At 47.9% G+C, this 27763-nt stretch overlaps 1 protein-coding gene across 1 annotated transcript in view; it reads left to right on the top strand.

Moving 5' to 3' along the window:
- The window catches only part of kif26ba (kinesin family member 26Ba), a 296952-nt gene that overhangs the window by 116898 nt on the left and 152291 nt on the right, over nucleotides 1-27763 (top strand). The window lies entirely within an intron of this gene.

Raw genomic sequence — 27763 nt, 5'->3', positions numbered from 1 at the left:
ATGGCTGGCCTGAGTGATGGCGTGACTGTGATGTCGGAAGCTTAGCTCAGAATCAAATTGCAAACAGACGGGCTTAATCTCAGCCAGTTGCCGTGGAGAGGGATGGAGCTGGTAGCTAGGGAACGGAGTTTGGAACAGGGACCAAAAACAACGGCTGCAGTCTCTCCAGTGTTTTGATAGTTTGGCAATGATAGAGGAAGCGCGAGAAGTGGTGATGGCTGTTGTCAGTCTCACTGGGTACTAATACATGTGACAATAATAAATCAAATCAAATCAAAACGTGTGAAAACAAGCACTGTACTTTCAGATAATGTCACAAAGGGCAGTATTATGTAAATATAAATTACTGCTGTTGTTATCTCTGTAAATCTGATGCTGTCCCTGCAATTTGCATGTTTGTATAGAATGAGTGGGAATGGACATCCTTATTCTTACAAAGGAGTTTGTTCTCAGATTTCTGGTCAAACAATTTATTTCCAAGGTTGTAAGATTGGTGGTTCCTCCGTGATATAATTTTTTTGCCGCATAGCGGAACTCCATCTTCCTAGACTCACAGTGAGCTGAGAATAAAGCCACAGGGTGGGCACAGGTAGTGTTGACCCTTAAGTTGAGTGCCTCAGTCCTTCCCTCTCATCTCAGGCCCAGATCTCCAGCATCTGTCAGGGGCAGCATGGTGGCACAGTGGTTAGAACTGCTGCCTCACAGCACCGGGGACTCGGGTTCGACTTTGGCCTTGGGTGACTGACTGTCTGTGTGGAGTTTGCATGTTCCCCCCGTGTCTGCCTGGGTTTCCTCCCACTGTCCAAAACGTGTACTGGTTAGGTGCATTGGCCATGCTAAATTGCTCTTTAGTGTCGGGGGATTAACAGGGTAAATATGTAGGGTTACAGGGGATAGGGTCTGGTTGTTGGTACAGTCTCGATGGGATGAATGGCCTCTTTCTACACTGTAGGGATTCTATGATTCTATGTCCAGAGGAAGTTACGACAATTGGCCCATCAAGCCTACTCCCTTTCTAATTATTCGACTATGCCTTTCCCCTCACACCGGCTGCCTGTACCCCACCTGAGGCAACACAGAAATTTATTCTTCCCCCTGACCTCTCCAGAACAAAATGAGTTCAACAAATATCATTGATTTCCCCCTCCCCTCATCTCCAGCCCTCCCCCTCAGCCTTAAAGTGTTATGTTGGTTCACTGGATTGGAGAAGGATGTGACGGAAGATCACTCCACGTTAGGAAGGGGGTAGTTTGAATGAAGAAAAACATTCTCAAATTCCCTGAAAGGTGTGGCACAAAGCCCAGGCAGATTCACACGGATGTCCCCTCCTGGCAGTGAGCGGGTGGGCGGGGGGGGAGGGGGAAACAGTCAGAATTTTTTATAAAGCATCCAAACTATGCGCCGCCCAGGAAATGGTGTTTTTCCCCGAGATGTTGGCAGCCCATCCCAAACAGCTTTGATTCTGACACTTCAATTTGGTGAATTCCTTAACATCATAGAGTCAGCTTTCATCTCATCCTGACAAAAGTATTTGTTGATGTCTGAGCTCCCTCATTGCTAACACACCTTACAATTTGAACAGACTTTGCTCTTTCACTGTGTGGAATCGGGTGAATGGTTTCCTGGTTATTTTTCCCAGTGGGGTATACTTATTCCTGGCTTCCATTATCCTTTCTTAACATTCCACTGAACGCATCTCTGCTCTGGTCACCATCCCTCAGTTACCTCCCTACTGCTCCATCAGTTCCCATCACTGACCCAGTGTAGTGCACCGAACAAAATCAACTCCCACCCCTCGCCTCTTTGGGCTAGACACAAGCAGACGCAGTCTTGGCTGCATCTGCAAACACGTCTCCCCATGTGCATTTTATGTATGCTTAAAAAGAAAGACTTGCATTTGTATAGCGCCTTTCACAGCTACCGGACATCCCAGAGCACTTTACAGCCGTTGGAACACTTTTTGAAACCAAAAGAGAAAACGCTGGAAAATCTCAGCCGGTCTGGCAGCATCTGTAAGGAGAGAAAAGAGCTGACGTTTCGAGTCCGGATGACCCTTTGTCAAAGATTTTTGGTGTGTTCTTAAAATAAAGTTTATTTATTAGTCACAATTAAGGTTGACATTAACACTGCTATGAAATTATTGTGAAATTCCCCTAGTCACGACAGTCAGGCACCTGTTTGGGTCAATGCACCTAATCAACTCGCCTTTGGACTGTGGGAGGAAACTGGAGCACCTGAAGGAAACCCACGCAGACACGGGGAGAATGTGCAGAGTCCACACAGACAGTGACCCGAACCAGGAATCGAACCCGGATCCCTGGCGCAGTGAGGCAGCAGTGCTTAACCACCGTGCCAGCGTGCCACCCCACCTTACATGTCCATTCACGCCACGCTCCCGCTGCAGCAAGGCCGGAGAATTTGGCAGCCCGCCAAATCCCCGTTCACTGCAGTGGGATGGGAAAATCCTGCCGGCCTGAACGGTGGTAAGATTCCGGCCACAGTCACTGTTGCGATGTCACAGCCAATTGGCACACAGCAAGCTCAACACACGGCAGTGTTTGCGCCATTGATCAGGGGATAGACATTAGCCGGGGTAACTCCCCTGACCCTCTTCGAAGGAGCGCCACAGAGTCATTTGCATCCACTCAGATGGGGCTTCAGGTCAACATTCCACCTGAAAGGCAGCGCCTCTGACAATGCAGCACTCCCTCGGTACTGCACCGGAGTGTTAACCATGCTCAAAGGCCGGATTGGGTTTAAACCCAGAAGCAGATGATTCAGAGGCGAGAGAGAATGACCAACCTGAACTTGCTGATATTACACTTGACTGATGAGACAATGAAAATCACCCCTGTTGGCCTGTTCCGATGCTTTACCCTGTGCATTTCCCCCACTATCTCAGCACCGCTCTTTGCTGGTTCTGATCCCTGCCAGGAATTGTATCAATTCCTTTCCTGTTCCTTCACTCCGCACATATGGACTTTGTCTGAATATAAAAGTCTCGGATATTCTTACATTCTGGCATTGTGACAGATCCTTCACTAACACTGACACCCAGCTTTTTTCCCTCCGGATGTCTGTGTATTAGGATCAGGAATATTCCGTTCGGATGCTGCCAGAAGCTAAGCCACGCTACTGTTGGAGCAACAATACCAGATCCTGAACCGTTAATGTTTCTCTAGTCCAGACCACCCTCTCTCCCCTCTCCCATAACCGTTAGCATCCATTATAGCCACGTTTGGGAGTGGTTCCTCTCCCCACTGGCCCCCAAATCATCAACATCAACCACTGACCTCCCGACCCTTTGAAGCCCGTGCCACACCCCCGCATCTCACTCTGATGCCCTCTCCTCCCCAGCCTATCTTCCCCTCACCCTCTCTCCCCTCCCTCTCTCCCTCACCCTCTCCTCCTCACTCCCTCAGCCTCTCTCTCTCACCCTCACTTCCTCGCCTTCTCCCCTTCACCCTCTCTCCCTACCCTATCTCCCCCTCACCCTCTCTCCCTCACCCTCACCCCTCACCCTCTCTCCCTCACTGTCTTTCCCTCACCCTCCTTGCAATGTGGGATTTGCTACATACCCTGCACTGTGGGCAACTATTGGTTCCCCAAATGCCCGGTTAATTCAAAAAAGGCACGAGTTTTGAAGATACTCCTTCTGCTTGTCAGGGGCAGGCTAAAAGTGAATGAGTCACGTTGTGACAAAGGGGTGAAAGTTATTGGGGGTAGGCTGGAATGTGGGATTGAAGTTCCAATCCAATGAGCTATGATCTTATTGAGTGGCGGGGAAGGCCCAGGGGGGCCAACTGGCTGACTCCTGCCCTATATTCACATGCTTGTATGTGAGAAGGACTGTTTGTTTTAAATCGGTTGTTAGTGCAACAATTAGCTTTTTTCCTCCATTAAAAAGATCTGTCACTGAGGCCACTTGAGTTTCAGATCACGTGGAGGCTGTACCAGGAATTGCTGTTGTTGTGGTCACTGACTGACAGAACTAAAACACACTAGAGCTTATCCTCATAAAAGTCAAGGACATGCTGTTCCTCTGTTTTCCCTTTCATCTCCTCCCCTCCCATTTTTATGGCTCATCCTCCCTTACATTTTTCACCCAAAGAACAATAGTTACAGCTCAGTAGGAGGCCATTAGGCCCATCTTGTCCATACAAACTGGAGGACACCCAGGCACCCTTTTGTAATCCCACCTTTCTCCACCCGTTCCATATCCCTGCAGCTTACAGCACTTAAAGTCCAGATCCAGGTACTTTTCAAAAGAGTTTAACGTCTCTGCCTCCACTACCAACTCGGGCAGCGAATTCCAAACACTCACCTCCCTCTGTGTAAAAAAGTCCTTCCTCATGTCCCCTCTACACCTACTTCCACTTACCTTGAACCTACATCCCCTGGTTCTAGAATTCTCCACCAGGGAAACAATTTTATCCAGTCTGATCTATCTCTTCCCCTCATCAGTTTTGCACATCACGACCCCTCAGCCTTACTTGTCTCAAGGAAATAACCCCAACCTATCCAATCTCCCCTCATTGCTGCAGTTTCCAAGCCCCAGCAACATTCTTGAAAACCTCCTCTGCACTCTGTCTCCAGAGCAATCACGTCCTTCCTGTAAAATGGAGATCAGAGCCGCACACGATACTCCAGTTGTGGCCTCACCAGTGTTTTATACAATTCCAACATTATATCCCTTAATTTCCTTCTTCCTGAATTCAGACACAGAATTTAGTTTCTGAGAGACTTTGCAGTCATTTGATGGGGATGTGCCACCACTCTCAGTTCTGGAGTAGCGAACGGATGTTCTGCTAGACCAACGCTGCTTCATCTCCTGGCTATCACAGACACACGTTTGACCATTACGCACCACGTTTCCTTGCGTGTCTCGCTGGTCTCACCCACTGAGTGTCAAAGCTGTGCAAAGCCGAGAAGGTCCAAAGTTCGCTCCTTGCCGCGTGGGAGAAAAGAGGAGCAACTGCAACAACAACTTGCCTCTGGGACATAGAAAATCACCCCAAAGCTGATATAGTCCATTAAACATAGCAAAGCATCCTGAGGCTCTTCACTGGAACCGAGTCCAACATGAATTGGAGACGCGAGAACATAAGATTCGAAAGGGGAGCTAGGTTAGGCTGCTCCACCAATGGCTAAAGTCACAGCTAATCCTCCACCTTCCTGCACCATCCCCAAAGTTACCTGAGTATCCAAATATCTATCGACCCCTACCTGGATACTACTCTGGGTTCCAATCCGCCATGGCAGGTGGTGGAATTTGAACTCAATAAAAAATATCTAGAATTAAGAATCTACTGATGATCCATTGTCGAATGTCGGAAAAACCCATCTGGTTCACTAATGTCCTTTAGGGAAGGAAATCTGCCATCCTTATCTGGTCTGGCCTACATGTGACTCACAGCAATGTGGTTGACTGTCAACTGCCCTCTGGCAACTAGGGATGGGCAATAAATGCTGGCCCAGCCAGCCACGCCCATATCCCACGATTGAATGAAATAATTACCCAGAGATTCAGCGTCCACGGCTTTGGGTTGGACGATGCCAATCAGTCACAACCTTCTGAGTAAAGAGAGATTTCTCCTCCCCTCAGCCTGACTGGGCAACCCCTTACTCTGAGACTGTGGGTAGAATCTTGTGCCCCCCTTGGTGGGTTTGATGGCAGGGATGGGTGGGGGAAGGGTGTTGGTGTGGTACACTGCCACCCTCCCCGCTTGCACCCTGATTAAGTCTGTGGGCAGCGGATGGCGAACTGGAGGCAGTTTCGAAAATGAGATTGGATTTGCTGCTTTTGTTTACTGGTCTCAGTGTTGGCGCTGAAGGAATGAAATTGTATTTATTCCTGCAGTAACCCCTGCTTCAGGAATAGAGTCTGGCAGGGCTGCGAGAGCGACTTATTGGAAAAAAATGTAAAAATGAGTCCATAATAATATCATTAGAATATCTATTGCAGCTTAGCCTCCTGAGATTTCCCCTTCAGCTCATTGAGGCAGCTTGGCGCAATATCAGCAAGTTATCCTGAGGTTATAAATATGAAATGCAGGCCTTTCTGAGGCAGTGTTACATTGTGAAGGTGCAGTGAAAGTGTCTTGGCTCATGTCAGGGAACAGTTCTCTTGGCATCTGCAGTGCAGAAGCACCTTTGTAAAAGGATCAAGAACGAAAGGGCACAGATTTAAAACGATTTGCTTGTGAGGCGAGGATAAACTTTTGTCACACAGCGAGTGGTGGGGGTCTGGAATGCATGGCCTGGAAGTGAGGTTGAGGCAGGTTCAATCGAGGCATTTGAGGTTAGATGATCATTTGAACAGAAATAATGCGCAGAGGTTACGGGGAAAAGGCAAAGGAATGGCACCAAGCTATGATGCTCACTTGGACATCTGGTATAGACACAATGGGCGAAATGGCCTTTTTCTGCAATCTCTTGCAGTCCCTCTGGGGAAGCGATGGCCTAGTGGTATTATCGCTGGACTATTAATCCAGAAACTCAGCTACTATTCTGGGGACCCGGGTTCAAATCCCGCCGCGGCAGATGGTGCAATTTAAATTCAACAAAAAATATCTGGAATTGAGACTCTACTGATGACCATGAAAGCATTGTCGAATGTCGGAAAATCCCTTTCAGGTCCTTTAGGGAAGGAAATCTGCCGTCCTTACCTGGTCCAGCCTACATGTGACTCCAGAGCCACAGCAATGCAATTGACTCTCAACTACCATCAGGCAACTGGGAATGGGCAATAAATGCTGGCCAGCCAGCGATGTCCATGTCCCACGAATAAAAAAAAACAATTCAACGATCTTGCTGAAGAAATGGGATCTCAGTCACTGCCTGTTGCCAATATATTGCAGACAAACAATAAAAAGTAGGTACTCCAGAACAATTAACACTGTTTGATGGAACAACGATGAAAGAGCTGCCAATCACAGAATGGTCATGGTGCAGAGGGTGACCATTTGGCCCTTTACGTCCATGCTGACTCGCTGCAGGAGCAACTTTTCTGGTGGTGTTTTTCCGCCTTACTCCCTGTAGCCAAGCAAATTTCTCCTCAGGTAATGATCCATCTCTCTGTTGAAAGCCACGTTTGAATCTGCCTCCTCCATTCCCTCAGGGCAGTGCCTTCCAAACTCTAACCACTCACTGTACACAAATGTTTTTTCCTCATGTCACCTTTGCTAATCATTCCCAGTTGGTACCCTCTACAGCAAGCAATTAGGACATCTAACAGAATGTTATCATTTATTGTGAGAAGAATTGAATACATAAGTAGGGAGGTAATACTTCGTTCTACAGAGCATTAGAATCCCATTGAATCCTACAATGCAGAAAGAGGCCATTCGGCCCATCGGATCTGCACCAACCACAATCCCACCCAGCCCCTAGGGTAACGCCATGCATTTACCCTAGCTAGTCTCACTGACACTAAGGGGCAATTTAGTATGGCCAATCCACCTAACCCACATATCTTTGGACTGTGAGAACAAATCGGAGTACCCGGAGGAAACCTACGTAGACATGGGGAGAATGTGCAAACTCCACACATGGGGACCCAAGCCGCGAATTGAAGCTGGGTCCCTGGCGCTGTGAGGCAGCAGTGCTAACCAAATTGCTATTGTGTTGCCCATAGTGAGACCGCATATGGAGTACTTCTTATTAAGGAAGGATGTCTAAGTTGAAAGCTTCCTGCTAAAGTCAATTTAACCTTTGAGGTTTTAGACTTTGTTCAAGGCGAATTTCACTCCCCAACCGCCCCAGCCCTGCACCCGCTGGCCAACACCAGATCCCAGTTGGACCTCGCAGTCAGCACTAAAAGTGGCCGGCATGCCTGCTTGCACTCAATATACTGTCCACTAACGCACAACATGGGTGTTTGAGCCAGTCCACCCCTGGTTATTGAGTTCAGTGAGATCGAAAAAGAACATTCTCACTCAGAGGGGGCAGGATCAGGGTGGAATCAATTCAACTGGGACTTTGGCACAATTCCCAGGCCCTCTAACTATGGGAGATGGAAGCTGGTCACCAAGACTTTCCAACCCACCAATGCCAATCGTCCAGTTAAACCTTCATTCAGTCTGCAGGCATTAACAAAAGAAGCAAATTCTTGTCACACAGTGAGTGGTTTGGGCTTGGGATGCACTGCCTGAAAGAGTGGTGGATGGAGGCAGGGGTCATTCGAGGCATTCAGAAGGGAATTGTTGTATTGTTTGAAGAGGAAGAAAGTATAGGGTTATGGGCAGAAGGCAGGTTAATTGCTCATTCAGGGAGCATTTGGTGCAGACACAATGGGCCGAATGGCCTCCTCCCATGCTGTAACAACTCCGCAGAAAGAAGGGAAAAGAAACTGGGAAATCTGGACTGGAAAATATTGGAAGCGGGCAATAGGCTCCTCAAATTCCTCAGAACCTTTTTACACGGCAGCTTTTATTTGGTCAGAGAAAGGTCCTGTGGATGGTCACAAATGTTCACAAAATTTGCACGTTCTTCCGATGTTTGCATGGGTTTCCTCCAGGTGCTTCGGTTTCCTCCCTCAGTCCAAAGATGTACGGGTTAGATGGATTGGCCGTGCTAAATTGCCCCTTAGTGTCCGGGGGACTAGCTAGGGTAAATGGGGTCCCTGGGCGGGATTGTGGTCAGTTCAGACTTGATGGGCCGAATGGTCTCCTTCTGTATTGTAGGATTCTATGATTCCGTAATGTTCGCCTGTCGCTTTCTCCCTCGGATAGTCCACCGTGGCAGGTATAGAGTTCCGCACTTTGGTCGTAGCAGTTAAAATATAGCAGGAACGGCACGGCTTGTCAAAGGTACAAACAGTGTGATTGTTTCTTTCCCTAGTGCGGTGAAAGGGTCATTTTGTCAGAGGCCCCTCATTTAGCTGGAAAGTCATTTAAAAAAACCAGCCTTTAATTTGATGCAGCATCTGATGGAGAGGAAAAGAATGTTTGGTTGTTCTGATAAGAGAATTAGCTCTTTGATTTTCAGAGATTAAAATCACACTGTGAACCGCTAATAACAAAACATTAACCTGAAGTTTCCGCTCTGCATTGTAACAGAGGTGCCAGAGTGTTCATATTAACTTTCCTTGTTCTCAAATGTTAATATATTCATAAGAATTTTCCCCTTTATTATAATTCAGGCACACGTGGATCTTCACAGAGAATTACCCTGCCCTTCATTATAATGGCGGTGTTAACACCTCCACACACATCTCTTTTATCTGCTATTTTAATGTTTGCTCGTATTCGACAGAATCAATGAATTTTCTCTGGCCTTTTAATGGAGCCACGAACCTCTTCACTTCTTCATTCCTCCATTAGAATACGGACAAAGGGAGAGTCATCGTTTCACACAAGAGCTTAAATGGGCTTGTAAATGAATAAAGTGCCATAATTTTACCCCATCGACTCCTTGGGCGGTTCTCATGGTAATTCTGGTTAAATGTTTTAGCACTTGCGTAACTTCAAATGGCCTCATCAAGTTCTGCACATCGCAATTTTTCTCCGTGTGAGTGAAGATTAATACTCACTGGCTGCCACCTTACCTCTTGTCAATGCTGGGAGCTATGATGCTGACATGTCAACATTTTAATGATTTGGAAGTGGGACAGGACTGTCAGTCCATTCACTCAGCAAACAGGGTCTACTTACACAGGAGTTCTACGAACTACAGCAAGCAGAACTCTTAGAATGATAGAACCCCGACAGCACAGAAGAAAGACATTCAGCCCATTGAGCCTGAACTGACCACTATCCCACCCAGAATTCTGTCTACACTTCCCGCTGCCTCGGAAAAGTAGCCAGCATAATTAAGGACCTCACACACCCCGGACATTCTCTCTTCTACCTTCTTTTGCCTGGAAAAAGATACAAAAGTCTGTGGTCACGTACCAATCGAGTCAAGAACAGCATTTTCCCTGCAGCCATCAGACTTTTGAATGGATCTACCTCACATTAAGTTGATCTTTCTCTACACCCTAGCTATGACCACATTCTGCACCTTTCGTTTGCTTCTCTCTGAGCAGTATGCTTTCACTGCATAGCACACTGTATGCTAATACATGTGACAATAATAAATCAAATCAAATCAAGACCTATCCCTGTAGCCCCACGTATTTACCCTGCTAGGCCCTTGACACTAGGGTCAATTTAGCGTGGCTAATCAACCTAACCCACACATCTTTGCACTGTGGGAGGCAACTGGAGGAAACCCATGCAGACACGGGGAGGATGTGCAAACTCCACACAGACAGTGACTCAAGCTGGAATTGAATCCGGGTCCCTGGCACTGAGAGGCAGAAGTACTAACTACTATACCACGTGCTGCCCCTAACTGAAACTCCAGCAACATCTCGCGAGTGTAGCAGGCTCATTTCTCCAGCAAGATGCCGTGAGTGGAAGCTTGTTACACATTACAAATTACAGGTTTAAAATCAACCCCAGTTGATGGGGTAATGACCCAATCATCTCCATTCTGGCTGAGGTGGAAGTGTCATGACAAGTAACCTTTAATCTAGGTTATGGATGACCTTACCTGTACCTGCTTCCAATCATCTTGAACAGCAGCCACCAGACTGCGTCTAAAATCTCCCAAACTTTGCCCTCTCTTTAAATTAAAAGCTGAAACACTGGTTGTATTTGAGATAGTGATCCAGAATCAGAGTTCCCCTGTACAACGAGGAAGCTCTGGTTGCCTGCAAGGATTCCCTGTATGGGGCCTACATCACAGTTTCAAGGAACTGTTCATGCCCTTCTCCTGCCTCTCACCGTACCTTTAGTGGAAGTTTGCTGCATACCTTCTTTAAGCATGATTAAGTTTAGGTTTATTTATTCATGTCACAAATAAGCTTACATTAACACTGCAATGAAGTTACTATGAAAATCCCCTAGTTGATACACTCCGACACCTGTTCGGGTACACTGAGGGAGAATTTAGCACGGTCAATGCACCTAACCAGAACGTCTTTTGGGCTGCGGGAGGAAACTGGAGCACCTGGAGGAAACCCACTCAGACATGGGGAGAACATGCAGATTCCGCACCAACAGTGACCCAAACCGGGAATTGAACCTAGGTCCCTGGCACAATGAGGCAGCAGTGCTCACCACTGTGCCACGGTGACCTCCTATCAAGTTCCCTAGTGAAGTTACACAGGAGCAGAGGGTGAAGCATTGACGAAATCCACTTCCCGCGCCCCCTCCCCCCCACTCCACCCGCTCATGTCTAGCCGAAGATCCGTTCTCAGAAATATCCTCTGCAGTAATACGTCAGAAGCAACTGTTTCCCCACAAGCTGAAGAGTCATATTTATGTTGTGCTTTCCACGACTTCAGTTCGTCCTCAAACACCGCACAGCTGTGGAAATCCTGTGTCATTTGCTGCAAGTGCAGCCATCAATTTGCACACAGCAAAGTCTCCAAGTAGCAATGAGCTAAAAGAACCAGATTGTTTGGTTTTTTTGTTCTAGTGAAGTTGATTGAGGGATAAATATTGAGGAGAGCTGCCCCGCTCTTCTTCAATAAAAGCACTGAGAGATCTTTGACGTCTATCTGAGATTGGCTTGCCCGTAGGACAATGGACAGGAGTTTTTGACCCATCTCGCTGGTGAGATCTTCCAATCCCTCCCAAGTCAATTGCCACGAGCCACGAAAAATGCCATAGACTTCGGCAGGACTGCCAAAGAGGAGGTCGGGGGGAGGGGGGGTGCTGGAAAATTCCAGCCACTGTCTCCGACACTGCAGCACTCCCTCAGTACCGCACTGGAGTGTCAGCCTAGACTGTCTGGGAGTGCAGTGTGAAGCTACAACCTCGAGCTCGGAGCCAAGCTGGAGGTTCGCTACCATAGTGACCAGGGGGCTAGTCTTTCAGAGACTTGGACTAACGATCCAGAGCTGTGAATTCAGATCTCACCATGGCAGCTGGAAATTTAAGTTGCTCTAACAAAATAAGTCTGAAATGAAAAGCTAGGATCGATAATGGTGACTGGAGATCTTGTGGCGCAGTGGATAGCGTTTCTGCCTCTAGGCTAGAAGTTTTGGGTTTGAGTCCCACCCCAGGACTCGATGGCCAAGGAAGATGCATTTATAACAAAGCCAAGCAGGATGAGTATCAATCTGTAAATCCTTCCAACACACACCAACGGCAAGTGGCAAGAGCAGGAGATACGCCTGGTTAAGCAAGCGTGATGAAAATAATATGCAGCCTCTACCATCGCTGTCCATAGCTTTAGATTGCAGCAACTCAGACTCCCCGGGTGGGATTTTCTGACCTCGTTTGTCCTGAAACTGGAAAATCCCGCTTGAGATCAATGGACCGTTCCGTCATCCACCCCTTGCCTGCCCCAATTCCTGTGGCGGGCAGGATGGTAGCATTCCGGCCACTGAGTGAACTGTAAGACACCCCCATGACTGCCGTCAATAATGGTGACCATGAAGCCACCAGATGATTGTAAAATCAAACCTGGAAATCTGCCATCCTTACCCGGCCTGGCCGACATGCGACTCCAGACCCACAGCGATGTGGAGTGACCCTGACCTGGCCTAGTAAAGCCACTCAGTTGTACCAAACTCCTAGGAATAAATCCATCTGGGAGAGCTTTCGGCGTGTGGACTGCAGCGGTTCAAGAAGGGTGGCTCACCACCACTTTTCTCAAGGGTAACATGTTGCAACTGTACAAAACTCTGGTGCGGCCACACTTGGAGTATTGTGTACAGTTCTGGTCGCCGCATTATAGGAAAGATGTGGAAGCACTGGAAAGGGTGCAGAGGAGGTTTACCAGGAAGTTGCCTGGTATGGTGGGAAGGTCTTCTGAGGAAAGGCTGAGGGACTTGAGGTATTTTCGTCAGAGAGAAGAAGGTTAAGAGGTGACTGAATTGAGGCATACAAGATGATCAGAGGGTTAGATAGGGTGGATAGTGAGAGCTTTTTTCCTCGGATGGTGATGGCTAACACGAGGGGACATAGCTTTAAATTGAGGGGTGATAATTATAGGACGGATGTCAGAGGTAGGTTCTTTACTCAGAGGGTAGTAAGGGCGTGGAATGGACTCGCCAACTTTAAGGGCGTTCAAATGGTCAGTGGATAGGCATATGGATAACATTGGAATAGTTATCGGCGCAACATCGAGGGCCGAAGGGCCTGTACTGCGCTGTAATGTTCTATGTTCTATTTAATTAGCCGGGCAAAAAATGCTGGGCTTTGCCAACAGCACCCACATCCTGAAAACTAATAAAGAAAAAGAGTGGAGCCCCCCCCACCCAGACCCCCGTGGTAATACAGGGAGCGGGTGCAGAATTTCAGCCACCACCCATGGATCTTTACCATGTTTCCATATCTATGGGGGGCGGGGGGCAGAGAGAGAGAGAAGGGGTGGTGGGGAGCTCCAAGAGGAAAAAGCTAATGAAGGGTTTCACAAAGCAATAAGGGAATCTCCGGCTGGGAGAAGGGCTGACTCTCCACAGGCCGGCAATCTGATGAAATGGCAAAACCTGATGAACTCTGCTCAGCTGAGCCCAGCACAATTGCGATTCTGTTTTCCATTTTCTCAGCAAGGATTTAGTGTTCCAGAGGTAATCAGTGCACACTATAACCATAATAACACAGCGTCTGCGGTAGTGTGGGGGACTCACTGACATCCTGTTCACTGTTCACCCCCTGACTGGCCATCTCTGAGATAATTTTCCAGAGACGGAGAGCAGAAATGATTCAAATCTCCCAGTCAATTTGTCCTAAATGATATCAATCTGCATTCTTACTTCTATCATTGAAAGGGCAATGGTATCTTTAGATTCTGAATGCGTATGTGAATCTTTATGTACTAAGGAGTGGGAAGTTCTAATTTAAGCTGTCCAGTGCCTCGAAACTGGAAATCCCGTCTCAGACATCTCTGTTCTCTATCTTTCTCCCTCGTCTGTGTCTTAAAGCTTAACTTTTTGACTCCCTTGCCTAGCATCCGGCTCTTTGTCTCGCTGTCAATTTTTTTGTCTGATAGCCCGCCTGTTTGAAGAATCATACAATCCGTACAAGCAGGCCATTTGGTCCATCGAGTCTGCACCAACCACGACCCCATCCAGGCCCTATCCCTTTAACCCCTCACCCAGCTAATCCCTCTGACACTAGGGTACATTTAGCATAGCCAATGCACATCTTTGGAGTGTGGGAGGAAACACACGCAGACACGAGGAGAATGTGCAAACTCCACACAGGCAGTGAGTGACCTGAGGCTGGAATTGAACCCGGGTCCCTGGAGCCGTGAGGCAGCTGTGCTAACCACTGTGTCACCTGAGGATGTCTTTTCCACATTTATGGTGTGAATGGAAAGCCAACGGTTGTCCCCAAATTGGCCGATGTCAGATTTTCATTTTTAATCGCTGAAGGTAACAAAGATTTGTAAGGGTTAGCAGTGCAGGGAAGGCTAACAGATTCCCTTCCCTATGGAATATTAGTGAATCAGACAGGCTGGGTTTTTTTCACAAACAACAAATAATTCATAATCTTTATGAAATTCAAATTTCACCATCTGGCTGTGGTGGGTTTCGAACCTGGCTCCCCAGAACATTACCCTGGGTCTCTGAATTATTAGTCCAGCGACAATGCCATTGCACCACGGTCTCCCCCACTTCTAGGGTTCTACAATCAGCTTTCAGCACACAGTTAAGCATCGTTGCTGTTTAGGGATTTAGTCAAGGACTGAGAGGCTGTGTCTCTGCCCAGGTGCAGCTGACAGTTCGCACGACTGGACGTGAGCATTCCCGAAGGATATCGGCGTCCAGTGTCCGTGTCAGTCGAGGTCAGGAGATGAAGCGGGGGGGGGGTGGAATTGGAGATGTGAAGGGTGAGAATTGAAAACCATTGGCCAGCAAAGGACATTTGTAAAAACATAAGACTGGGGTAATTATCTTACACCACCTTCTCCTTCCCGAGCGGGGAGAAATTCACACTTATTGCATAGAGTGTACAGCACAGAAGAAAAAGCTCACCCTCCCCAGTTATTTACACCAGTCCCCTCCCGCCTCTCTCCATCTCACTTCCATCAGCACAACCTTCTGTTTCTTTCTCCCTCCCTTGTATGCCTGGCTTCCCCTTACAAATGCTTCAAATCTGCATCAAACGTTAGAATGAATTAATAAGAGTATTGTGCAGATGACACACTTCCTGCTTCACAAGTCTTACTTCCTGTTTCGGATGTCTGATTGGGATTTTCAGGAAAATTGCTATGTCAACAATTGCTGCCAGTTTTGTCACTTTGGTGGACACAGTGCAGCTGCAGCCAGTGACCACTAGGTGACAGTGTGGAGTGACTTTCTGATCTTGTGCGTAGGAAACCTCTCATCTTGGCCAAGTGGCCAGGCACTGGCAATATTAACAATCAAAATCCCACTCAATGCCAGGCCGATATCGAGAGGGAGTTGGACAGAACAGACAGGGAGAAACTCTCATAGAAGTATTCAAGAATGAGAGGGCTCAGATTCAAAGTGATTTGCAAAAGAAACAAATCATAGAATCCAACAGCGCAGAAGGAGGCCATTCGTCCCATCGAGTCTGCACCGACCACAATCCCACCCAGCCCCTATCCCCATGTATTTACCCTCACTAGTCCCCCTGACATTAAGGGGCAATTTAGCATGGCCAATCCACCTAACCTGCACATCTTTGGATTGTGGGAGGAAACCGGAGCACCCGGAGGAAACCCATGCAGATACAGGGAGAACATGCAAACTCCCACGGACAGTGACCCAAGCTGGGAATCGAACCTGGGTCCCTGGCGCCGTGAGGCAGCAGTGTTAACCACCGTGCTGTCCAGTTGATGTGAGAAAACATATTTTCAGACAACATCTGGAATTTTACTGCGCCGCCCTGCACAGGAATCGGAGCAGGTGAGGGGCGGACCGTGGAAAGGTCCATTGATCCCGGGCGGGATTTTATAGTTTCAGGACGAGTTAGGCCGTAAAATCCCACCCAATGAGTAGTTGGGGCCTGGAATGCCTGGAAGTGTGGCTGGAACAAGTTCAATGGAAGCATTCAAGAGGGCATTAGGTGGTTATTTTAATGGAAACATAGTGATGGGGTATGGGGGAAAAGGCAGGGGAATGGCACTAAGTCATGGTGCTCATTCAGAGAGCCAGTACAGACACGTCAGGCCAAATGGCCTCCTTCTGCACCCCCTCAAGATTCTGTATTTGATCACAGCACAGAGTGAGGCCAGCCGCTGCGCTGTTGGAGGTAGGAGGCGGAATCGAAATCTGACAGAGTTGTCGCGAGGAGCAAGTGATCACCAGTGTGTATTTCTCCAGTGGGCGGTTACAGGGCGGCCTGGCGGAAGGACAGAGACGGCACTCTGCCGCTGGCCCTCAGCCGGGCACTGGACGGACCTGGGAAGGAGGAGAGAAAGGTTACAGCAATGGAGGAAACCGATTGTTCCGACCCAGTCATAGAGCTACTGAAACGGGTGAGAGTGAAAGGAAGGGGTCAGAACAGCGAGGGTCACGTCAATACATTGTGACATTTTAAAATAACAGAGGCTGCTGGACCAAAGGACTGAAATGGAAATGCTCTGAAAAGTGAATTTAAAATAGATATTATAGAAAATCTTCTGTAACGAGCGATGATGTTAGGAATAAGCTGCTAGACGGGGTAATATAGATAGGTCCATTGGGGCTGTTCACAATACAATTAGGTTCCACATTGAGAGAGATAATGCACCAGAGGGATGAGCTTCTATAGGCTGAGAGAGTATTTCTCATTCCTGACTTTCTCGTATTAAAGTAATCTGAAGGTCACTGGTGATGTGGGGCTGTGGCCTACTGAACAATATTCCTGCTGACAGTGTAGAGAGCTTGTTCGTTTCTCAGTAAGAGCTAAGCCCATTACCTGCAGACCACCGAGTTCCTCTTTCAGACAACTAGCTATCAGGCCGGGTAATCATTTCCCTGCAGCGTCCAGACGGCGAATAAATAACTGCCCGTTGCGAGTTCCTTCAGCCTCCCATACGTGAGACCATTTGCAAACCATGGAGCTCGTCGTGTTCTCTCCCTGAAGCCTCATCCCTTTTGTTTCTTGGACACGAATAGAAAATTTCTATGTTGGACAAGGGGAGCTGGTAACACAGCTACTTTAAAAAAAAGTACATCGTTGTCACCAAGTACATCTGGACGGCACGGTGGCACAGTGGTCAGCATTGCTGCCTCGCAGCACCAGGGCCCTGTGTTCGATTCCTGGCTTGGGTCACTGTCTGTGCGGAGTTTGTATGTTCTCCCCGTGTCTGCGTGGGTTTCCTTTGGGTGCTCTAGTTTCCTCCCACAGTCCGAAAGATGTGCAGGTTAGATGCATTGGCCATGCTAAATTCTCCCTCAGTGTACCTGAATGGGTGGCGACTAGGGGATTTTCACAGTAACTTCATTGCGGTCTTAACAGAAGCCTAGCTTTGACAAAGGCCATCAGGACTCGAAACGTCAGCTCTTTTCTCTCCTTAAAGATGCTGCCAGACCTGCTGAGATTTTCCAGCGTTTTCTCTTTTGGTTTCAGATTCCAGCATCCGCAGTAATTTGCTTTTATTAATGTAAGCCTACTTGTGACACTAATAAGTAAAACTTAAAATTAACAGTGAATGTATTCTACATTTGTCTACATTTGATTTCTGTGGGTTTTATTTTCTCTTGCGCACTGCTCTCCCTGTGCGTGACGCCTTTGTGAGTTAGATGAGCCAAAAACTGAGCCAGTCCATTAGACAGCTACTAACTTACAGGCCACAGGAAGTGCTCACAAAAGTAAGAACTCTGGGTCAAACCTTTAGCCGCTAAAACACCAGAGGAAATAGTGGATGCAGTTTTAACTCATTTAAAACCCAACCACTTAACACAGAGTTAAAATTGTGTGCCCGGGAGGAGGGGTAAACTCATACACAGGTACAAAGGCACCTTATGGCTTTGGACAACAATATAGAACAGCCAATATAAACAGCCTGTTACCATTCCCAGTAATAGTCACAGGATGCAAGCATCGGATGCAGGGAAAAGACACTGGAATAGAGACCTAAAGCATGCTGAGGTAACAAGAAATGGAAGGCAGCACTCAGAGATGTGTCTCCATCTCAATCTATTGTCTCCTAACCTTGACCCCAGTATAAAAGTGTGTCTGCCTGAGGTGAGATTGGAGTTCTGTCTCTCTTTCTCTTTGTGCGAGATGAGGTTTGTTTTCTTTATCTGTGGCTGCGTTTCTCTCCCTCCCTTCCTGAAATGAGACTGAAATTCTCCCTTTATCTGTCATTGTGTGTGGCGCCCTTTACAGAAAACAGCTTTCTTTCTGCTGCTTGAAAGCCTCCTTCAGGCCTGATAGAGTTTTAATCCAGGATGTGTCCTTGGCTATTTACGAGTTCTTTATCCAGCAGACCAGCCTATTCATTCGGCTGGATTATTGGTTTTTTTTTATATACCTGCAGTCTCAGAGGGTTTCAATAAAGTCATTAGACCATGTCCTCTACCTCACTCTGTACATCCTATTAGCCATGATGTGGAGATGCCGGCGTTGGACTGGGGTAAACACAGTAAAAAGTCCGACAACACCAGGTTTAAGTCCAACCGATTTATTTGATAGTAAACTCACTAGCTTTCGAGGTTTCCCTCTTCTTCAGGTGAAGAATATTTCATCCTATTAGCCCACAGGAGTTCCCTCATGTCGGATAAAAAATGCTGTTGTAGTTTTGTACGTTCAGCCTGAAACTTGTACAGGCCCGATTCCGCAGCACGGGGGCTGGGGTTTATCTTTCTGGGTGGGGTGAGGGAGGTGGAATGGAAGCTGACGGGTCCACTTGCTTCCCCTACCTCAGCTCATCCAATCAATGTCAGATGGCCAATTAGTCTGATCCTGCTCTTGTGTTCTTATGCCCTTGAGAGGGTGGGTGACAAGCCATTGTAACTGAGTGGCTTCCTCAGCCATGTCAGAGGGGTAGTCATTGCTGTGATTCTGGAGTCACATGTAGGCCATGATCATCAGTAGAAACTTAATTTCAGATTTTTTTTTATATTGAATTCAAATTCCACCATCTGCCATGACGGGATTCGAACCCGGCTCCCCGAAACATTAGCTGAGTTTCTGCATTAACAGCGACAATACCACTAGGCCATCGTCTCTCCTGCTGTGAATCCATATACTACAGTATGAGCTGATTGTCCAGCAGTGGGATGCTGCACGTGTTTATTGGTTTTGACATAAATAGAGCTTTTAGAAGCCTTTATAAATGTACTAATTCCTCACTTGCAGCTAATGTTTGCTAATTATCATGATCCACACTGAGACAGCAACAGTTTGTCTTTTAGCATTTACCCTGAACATCTACATTATTTCACATTTTGATAAAATTCTCAAAGGGAGGACAAATTGTCGCTGTCACAGTCTTAGGACTTTTTGATTATTTCTTTTGATTTGATTTGATTTGATTTATTATTGTCACATACAGTGAAAAGTATTGTTTCTTGCATGCTATACAGACAAAGCCTACCGTTCATAGAGAAGGAAAGGAGAGAGTGCTGACTGTAGTGTTAGACTCACAGCTAGGGTGTAGAGAAAGATCAATTTAATGCAAGATCACTATAGAAAAGACATGAAAATAAGTTCTTTTTAAAGACCATTTTTAGTATAATCAAAACATGTTTTACTTAAAAAAAGGGGTGAAAGATGATAGATATGCTCAACTGATGTTGCTAGTCATCTATTCATCAGCTAGTCTAGGTAGTTACAAAACATCTCACACACATTCTGCTGGTGAGATCTCTCCCTGCAGGTAGATAGAGATGTAGCCCAATCCATCACCCAAACCAGCCTCCCACCCACTGACTCTGTCTACACTTCCTCATATCTCAGGAAAGCAGCCAGCAAATTACGGACCCCATGCACTCCAGACATTCTCTCTTCCACCTTCTTCCATCGGGAAAGAGATTCATAAGTCTGACGTCACATATCAACCCACTCAAGAACAGCTTCTTCCCTGCTGCTGTCAGACTTTGAATGGACTTACTTTGCATTAAGTTGATCTTTCTCTACACCCTAGCTATGACTGTAACTCTACATTCTGCACTCTCTCATTACCTTCTCTATGTACGGTATGCTTTGTCTTTATAGCGCACAAGGAACAATACTTTTCACTGTATACACATACATGTGACAATAATAAATCAAATCAAAATCAGAGGGAGATTCAAGTGAGAAACATTCGCCTGCAATCTGTTAAAACCTCTGATGGAACACAAAAATAACACTTTAAAGGACATTATTGTTGTGTTTGACAGTCCCTTTTTATTTTGCTACTCTTAAAATAGTGAGCATTAATGGGGAAACTTGTCGACGTTTTCACTTTAAAAGCACATCATTCCTGCTTCTCCTACCCTCTCCAGGCAGTGAGTTCCAGATTCCCACCACCCTCTGGGCAACATCCTGGTGAGTCCCCTCTGCACCATCTGTAGTGCAGTCACATCCTTCCTGCAGTGCGGTGACCAGAACTGTGCACAGTACTCTAGCTGTGGCCTAACTAGCGTTTCATACAGCTTCATCATATCCTCCTTGCTCTTGTATTCTGTTGCTTCTGTGAAGTGCCTTGGGACTTTTTATTACAGTCAAATTGCTGTTTAACTACAGTTGTTGTCTGGTGTGTGCATTCTGATGACAATGTTGTGTGGGGGGGACCACAATATTTGTGATATTTACTCTTCAAGGATTGATTTGCAAAATAAATTGGAGCGGCAATTATATTGACAAAAGCAATATACAATTGATGATAATAGCACGAGTTGATGTCAGTAATTTGTCATTTGTGCCAATGATGTGCTGTTCCTGTCATTATTGATGGATTAATGATGTTAAATGGGGCACCATTGACATTGATGTGTCAGATTAATATTTATAGTACATTATTGATATTCAAGGTACATTATTGATGTTGATGATGCAGGATTGGTGGTGATGCTGTCTCATTATTGTTAAAGATGTGTTGTCTATGCTCATGGTGCATTATGATTGTTAATAGCGAATTAATGGGTATTATTGGTGTTGTAATTAATGTTAATATTGATGTTAATAGTTTGATATTGGCATTAATTGTGTGTAACCAATGCTGGTGTTACTGATGCATCAGTGTTAATAAACTGTCAATGTTCGTGCTCAATGTTCTATCGCTTTCTCACTTCATCTCCCGACGGGGAGACCCAGTGTTCGTTTTGCGTTCTGCAGCCACTGGTGGCCCTCTCGTATCACGTGCGGGAACCTAAGTGATGAATGTTGGCCGCGGGGAATCTGTATTCTGCACCCTGTCCTTTCCTTCTCCCCTATGTACCACATGCTTGGTATCTTTTGTCTGGATGGTGCACAAGAAACAATACTTTTCACTGTATCCCTATACATGTGACAATAATAAATCAAATCTGAGACAGATCCTGCACCCAGCAGGGTTTAGTATGGCCCTGACCTTTGTTGTGTGAACAATGAGCAAGGGGAATTGTTACTATCCATGGAACTGCATCTATTATGGAAGTCCTGGAAACTGTGATAGGTAATGGTGTATCAGGCAAAGGGAGTGAACGCAGTGCATGTGGACAGGCACCCAGCCTTTTACACTACACTATACAGGAAACTATTGGAAACTTTAAGGCTATGGAGTTGGTTTAAAGGAGCAAATTGGATTAAGAAACTAGTTTGAAAGTAGGAAACTGCAGCATTCAATTGGTCTTTGTTTAAATACGTGAGTCTGTTTACTTTTGACGCTTACTGTGCTTGATGTGTTATATCTGGACGTAGACTTTGCAGGATGGGAAGCAAACAGAGCTGGACTTGAGAAGTATGGAGCAGACACCTTAAAGCAGTGTAAAGAAAACCTGTTACACAAGTGTCATCTCTGCGTATTTCCATAATATAAAATATACAGCACAAAACATTGCGAAGTGAAGGATAATTTTTTCAGAAGGGTGTAAATGATGTCCCACAGATTTCTATTCACTGTATATGATGCTGATTTGGATATAGGGCAAGAAGGAGCAGCAATCACACCCACGGACAATTCCAAAAATAGAAAGCACCATGAGTAATGTGGAGGATCCAGAGAACTGGGCAGGTCTTTGCTAAGGTGACAGATGGCACAGTCCATGTTAATACACATGAGCTGGTGCATTTTGCATGGACAGAATTCATCATTATACTTCAGAGGAGTAGCTGGGTGATGTGGAAGAGCAGAGTGATTCCAGGGTGTTGGCGGGGTGGGGGGGGGTGGAGATTGGTCGTGGGGGGTTGTATTTTCATGCTTGCAAGACATGAAAAAAAAAGCCCTTCAGGAAATGGGATTATTGTAAAATGAGTGTTAAGTTTGACAGAACATTGTATGTCACCAACATGAAGTGTTCTCCCAAGGCACCTTGCTTTGTGTTTAGAGAGTGTTCATAGGGCCACGCAATGATGCAGCACCAAAGGAGACCATCGTGTTGTCAACTACTGTGAACAGTAAGAAGTCTCACAACACCAGCTTAAAGTCCAACAGGCTTATTTGGAATTATGAACTTTCGGAGCACTGCTCCCTCATCAGGTGAATGGTGAGATCTCCACTGCACTCAGCTGACGAAGGGGCTGCGCTCTGAAAGCTCATGATTCCCAATAAACCTGTTGGACTTTAACCTGGTGTTGTGAGACTTCTGACTGTGCCCACCCCAGTCCAACGCCGGCATCTCCACATCATAACTACTGTGAGGGAACCTGTCACCTGCAAGCGACGGTGTCGGCCAAACTAAAAGATGCAACCTGTAAACATTATCAAAACGTACCCTGTTAGTGGCATTTTCACAAGTTCTCAAAAAGTACTGGAAATGGAAACCCGAGCCTTTCGTGGCCCAAGAAGTCAAGGGTCACCACACGTTGCAATAATTAGATAATGGTCAAAATGACTCCTAGAAGTTTTGTATTGATTGTGGCTCCGTTCTGTATGGGTATAATGGGCCACTGGTCAATTAATCAGATTTACTTTCAGCAGAAAGGGTAACATTTGTACAGCTCATTAGTCTTTAGGCCATTAAGTTTGGGTAAATAAAATTTAAAGCATTTCAGATTGCATTGGTTAGCTCTCACAGACCGCAGACATGCTGAGGGGGGTTACGTCATCCTTTGGTGAAGGCCAGGAACCAAAGACTTCCATTTCAAATTGTCACGACAGTCCCACTTTAATATTTGTTAAAAGCCCTCTAATTTGAGGCTGTGAGGAATGTGCCTGCAAACATGTTGTAAAACATCCAAGGGCACTGAGTGCCGGGGTGATGCATGACAGTCTGTGTATTACATCTGCCCCCTCGGGGGGATCAAGTGGCACTATATTGAAGAGGGAGTTATCCCCCGGCGTCCTGTCCAGTATTTATCTCCACCCCTCCTCTGCCCAATCATAGAATCCCACAGTGCAGAAGGAGGCCATTCAGCCCATCTGCACTGACCACAGTCCCACCCAGGCTCTATCCCCATGCATTTATCCTAACTAGTCCTCCTGACACTAAGGGGAATTTAACATGGCCAAGCTGCCTAACCCGCACATCTTTGGACTGTGAAATGAAACCAGGGCACCCGGAGAAAACCCACGCAGAACTGGGGAGAATGTGCAAACTCCACACAGACAGTGACCCAAGCCGGGAATCGAACCCAGGTCCCTGGCACTGTGAGGCAGCAGTGCTAAACACTGTGCCACCTAATTAATGCCACAAAAACAGATTTGTCTGGTCACATCACGTCGCTGTGGGATCTTGCTGTGTACAATTTGGTTGCGGACGTTTCCTACATTACACCGTTTCTAGCGCATCTCAAGCTCACTTCAGAAGGACTTTATTTGGCATGAAGCACTTTGGGATGTCCTGGGGTCGTGGAAGGTGCCAAATCAATGCAAATCTTCCTTTTTTAATTATTGACACCAGACACAGAGCAGCTCAATTCACTGCGCTTAAAGGGACAGTTGGAGGATCCTCCGCACCTTCTGTTTTCCCAAAGAGTTTAATGGGACCAAGAGAGAGAATGGTTGGGATTTTCCAGCCCCGCCCACACTCACAGTGTGACCCTCCCTATCCCTCACTCCCTCCACATTCCTCACTCCCCCCCTCATTCCTCACACTGAGTCCACTCCCATTCCTGACAGTGAGACAACCCTGGCTATTGATGTTTTAAATGTCTCCAGGGTCTTCCTGCCCTTCACTCTACCCAAAACCTCAATCAAGACCTTCCTGATTTCAACCCTAAATTCAGACATAACGAGTCCCATTCTCTCCCTCCGAGTCCCTACCCTGGCAGTGTAGTTAAAAAGAACATTCCAGACTTTCCATTCCTTTGAAAAGCCCTATTTGATAAGCAATCTCTTGACAATTAGATTTAATTCAATCAGTCTCCAGTATCTACAGGATCACAATCTGATCTCTGTCTCTTATCTGCCCATTATTTAATTGCCTAGAATTGGAAAAAGAATATCATGTGTTTTGGAGATGTTTGTGCCAGGAGGGAGATGGGGGCAGGGAAGAGAGCTCTACACGCTGATCTCTGTGAGTTGGGGGATTATTTAATGGTTCTGGAAATTTGCCACAATGTTTTATTTTTGGAAATAGGAGGACGACAGAGTCAGCAGTCCTCCTGTTCTGACCGATTAACATCCCACAATCACTTAGCTCATGCAGCTCCATAATTCCCATCCCAAATCTCCTCAGAATTCCCATCACAAACCTCTCCAAATTCCTATCCCAAACTTCTCTGGACTTCCCATCCCAAGCCATTCCGAATTTGTATTCAACCAGCTCTGGATTTCCATCCCAAACCTCTCTGGAATTCCCATCAAACCTCTCCACCTCTCCAAATTCCTATCCCAAAACTCTCCGTAATTCCTACTGGGAGTGTCACAGTGCGCTGAGGGAGTGTCGCAGTGCACTGAGAGAGTGTCGCAGTGCGCTGAGGGAGTGTCGCAGTGCACTGAGAGAATGTCACAGTGCGCTGAGGGAATGTCACAGTGCGCTGAGGGAGTGTCACAGTGCACTGAGGGAATGTCACAGTGCGCTGAGGGAGTGTCGCAGTGCGCTGAGGGAATGTCACAGTGCGCTGAGGGAGTGTCGCAGTGCGCTGAGGGAGTGTCACAGTGCACTGAGGGAGTGTCGCAGTGCACTGAGGGAGTATCGCAGTGCGCTGAGGGAATGTCACAGTGCGCTGAGGGAGTGTCACAGTGCACTGAGGGAATGTCACAGTGCACTGAGGGAGTGTCACAGTGCACTGAGGGAGTATCGCAGTGCGCTGAGGGAATGTCACAGTGCACTGAGGGAGTGTCACAGTGCACTGAGGGAATGTCACAGTGCACTGAGGGAGTGTCGCAGTGCGCTGAGGGAATGTCACAGTGCGCTGAGGGAGTGTCACAGTGCACTGAGGGAATGTCACAGTGCACTGAGGGAGTGTCACAGTGCACTGAGGGAGTGTCACAGTGCACTGAGGGAATGTCACAGTGCACTGAGGGAGTATCGCAGTGCGCTGAGGGAATGTCACAGTGCGCTGAGGGAGTGTCGCAGTGCGCTGAGGGAGTGTCACAGTGCACTGAGGGAATGTCACAGTGCGCTGAGGGAGTGTCGCAGTGCACTGAGGGAGTATCGCAGTGCGCTGAGGGAATGTCACAGTGCACTGAGGGAGTGTCACAGTGCACTGAGGGAATGTCACAGTGCACTGAGGGAGTGTCGCAGTGCGCTGAGGGAATGTCACAGTGTGCTGAGGGAGTGTCACAGTGCACTGAGGGAGTGTCACAGTGCACTGAGGGAATGTCACAGTGCACTGAGGGAGTATCGCAGTGCGCTGAGGGAATGTCACAGTGCGCTGAGGGAATGTCACAGTGCACTGAGGGAGTGTCACAGTGCACTGAGGGAATGTCACAGTGCACTGAGGGAGTATCGCAGTGCGCTGAGGGAATGTCACAGTGCGCTGAGGGAGTGTCGCAGTGCACTGAGGGAGGGTTGCAGTGCACTGAGGGAATGTCACAGTGCACTGAGGGAGCGTCGCAGTGCGCTGAGGGAATGTCACAGTGCGCTGAGGGAGTGTCGCAGTGCACTGAGGGAGTGTCGCAGTGCGCTGAGGGAATGTCGCAGTGCGCTGAGGGAATGTCGCAGTGCACTGAGGGAATGTCACAGTGCGCTGAGGGAGTGTCGCAGTGCGCTGAGGGAATGTCGCAGTGCGCTGAGGGAGTGTCACAGTGCGCTGAGGGAGACTCACAGTGCGCTGAGGGAGTGTCGCAGTGCGCTGAGGGAGTGTCGCAGTGCGCTGAGGGAATGTCGCAGTGCGCTGAGGGAATGTCGCAGTGCGCTGAGGGAATGTCGCAGTGCGCTGAGGGAGTGTCGCAGTGCGCTGAGGGAGTGTCGCAGTGCGCTGAGGGAGTGTCGCAGTGCGCTGAGGGAGTGTCGCAGTGCGCTGAGGGAATGTCACAGTGCGCTGAGGGAATGTCACAGTGCGCTGAGGGAATGTCGCAGTGCGCTGAGGGAGTGTCGCAGTGCACTGAGGGAGTGTCGCAGTGCGCTGAGGGAGTGTCGCAGTGCGCTGAGGGAGTGTCGCAGTGCGCTGAGGGAATGTCACCGTGCACTGAGGGAATGTCGCAGTGCACTGAGGGAATGTCACAGTGCACTGAGGGAGTGTCACAGTGCACTGAGGGAGTGTCGCAGTGCGCTGAGGGAGTGTCACAGTGCGCTGAGGGAGTGTCGCAGTGCACTGAGGGAGTGTCGCAGTGCGCTGAGGGAGTGTCGCAGTGCGCTGAGGGAGTGTCGCAGTGCGCTGAGGGAGTGTCGCAGTGCACTGAGGGAGTGTCACAGTGCACTGAGGGAGTGTCACAGTGCACTGAGGGAGTGTCGCAGTGCGCTGAGGGAATGTCACAGTGCACTGAGGGAGTGTCACAGTGCACTGAGGGAATGTCACAGTGCACTGAGGGAGTGTCACAGTGCACTGAGGGAGCGTCACAGTGCGCTGAGGGAACGTCACAGTGCGCTGAGGGAGTGTCGCAGTGCACTGAGGGAATGTCACAGTGCGCTGAGGGAGTGTCACAGTGCACTGAGGGAGTGTCGCAGTGCGCTGAGGGAGTGTCGCAGTGCACTGAGGGAGTATCGCAGTGCGCTGAGGGAATGTCGCAGTGCGCTGAGGGAGTGTCGCAGTGCACTGAGGGAGTGTCACAGTGCACTGAGGGAGTGTCACAGTGCACTGAGGGAGTGTCGCAGTGCACTGAGGGAGTGTCGCAGTGCACTGAGGGAATGTCACAGTGCACTGAGGGAGTGTCGCAGTGCACTGAGGGAGTGTCGCAGTGCACTGAGGGAATGTCACAGTGCACTGAGGGAGTGTCGCAGTGCGCTGAGGGAGTGTCGCAGTGCACTGAGGGAGTGTCGCAGTGCGCTGAGGGAGTGTCGCAGTGCACTGAGGGAGTGTCGCAGTGCACTGAGGGAATGTAACAGTGCACTGAGGGAATGTCACAGTGCACTGAGGGAGTGTCACAGTGCACTGAGGGAATGTCACAGTGCACTGAGGGAATGTCACAGTGCACTGAGGGAGCGTCGCAGTGCGCTGAGGGAATGTCACAGTGCGCTGAGGGAATGTCACAGTGCGCTGAGGGAGTGTCGCAGTGCGCTGAGGGAGTGTCGCAGTGCGCTGAGGGAGCGTCGCAGTGCGCTGAGGGAGCGTCGCAGTGCGCTGAGGGAGTGTCGCAGTGCGCTGAGGGAATGTTGCAGTGCGCTGAGGAAGCAGAGTACTACACCTTGGGGAGA

The sequence above is a fragment of the Carcharhinus amblyrhynchos genome, chromosome 12 (genome assembly GCF_965287045.1).
Source record: "Carcharhinus amblyrhynchos chromosome 12, sCarAmb.v2.hapA, whole genome shotgun sequence".
In the NCBI taxonomy this organism is placed as follows: Eukaryota; Metazoa; Chordata; class Chondrichthyes; order Carcharhiniformes; family Carcharhinidae; genus Carcharhinus; species Carcharhinus amblyrhynchos.
Note: the sequence above shows the minus strand (reverse complement) of the source record. Positions and strands in the feature narration are given on the sequence as shown.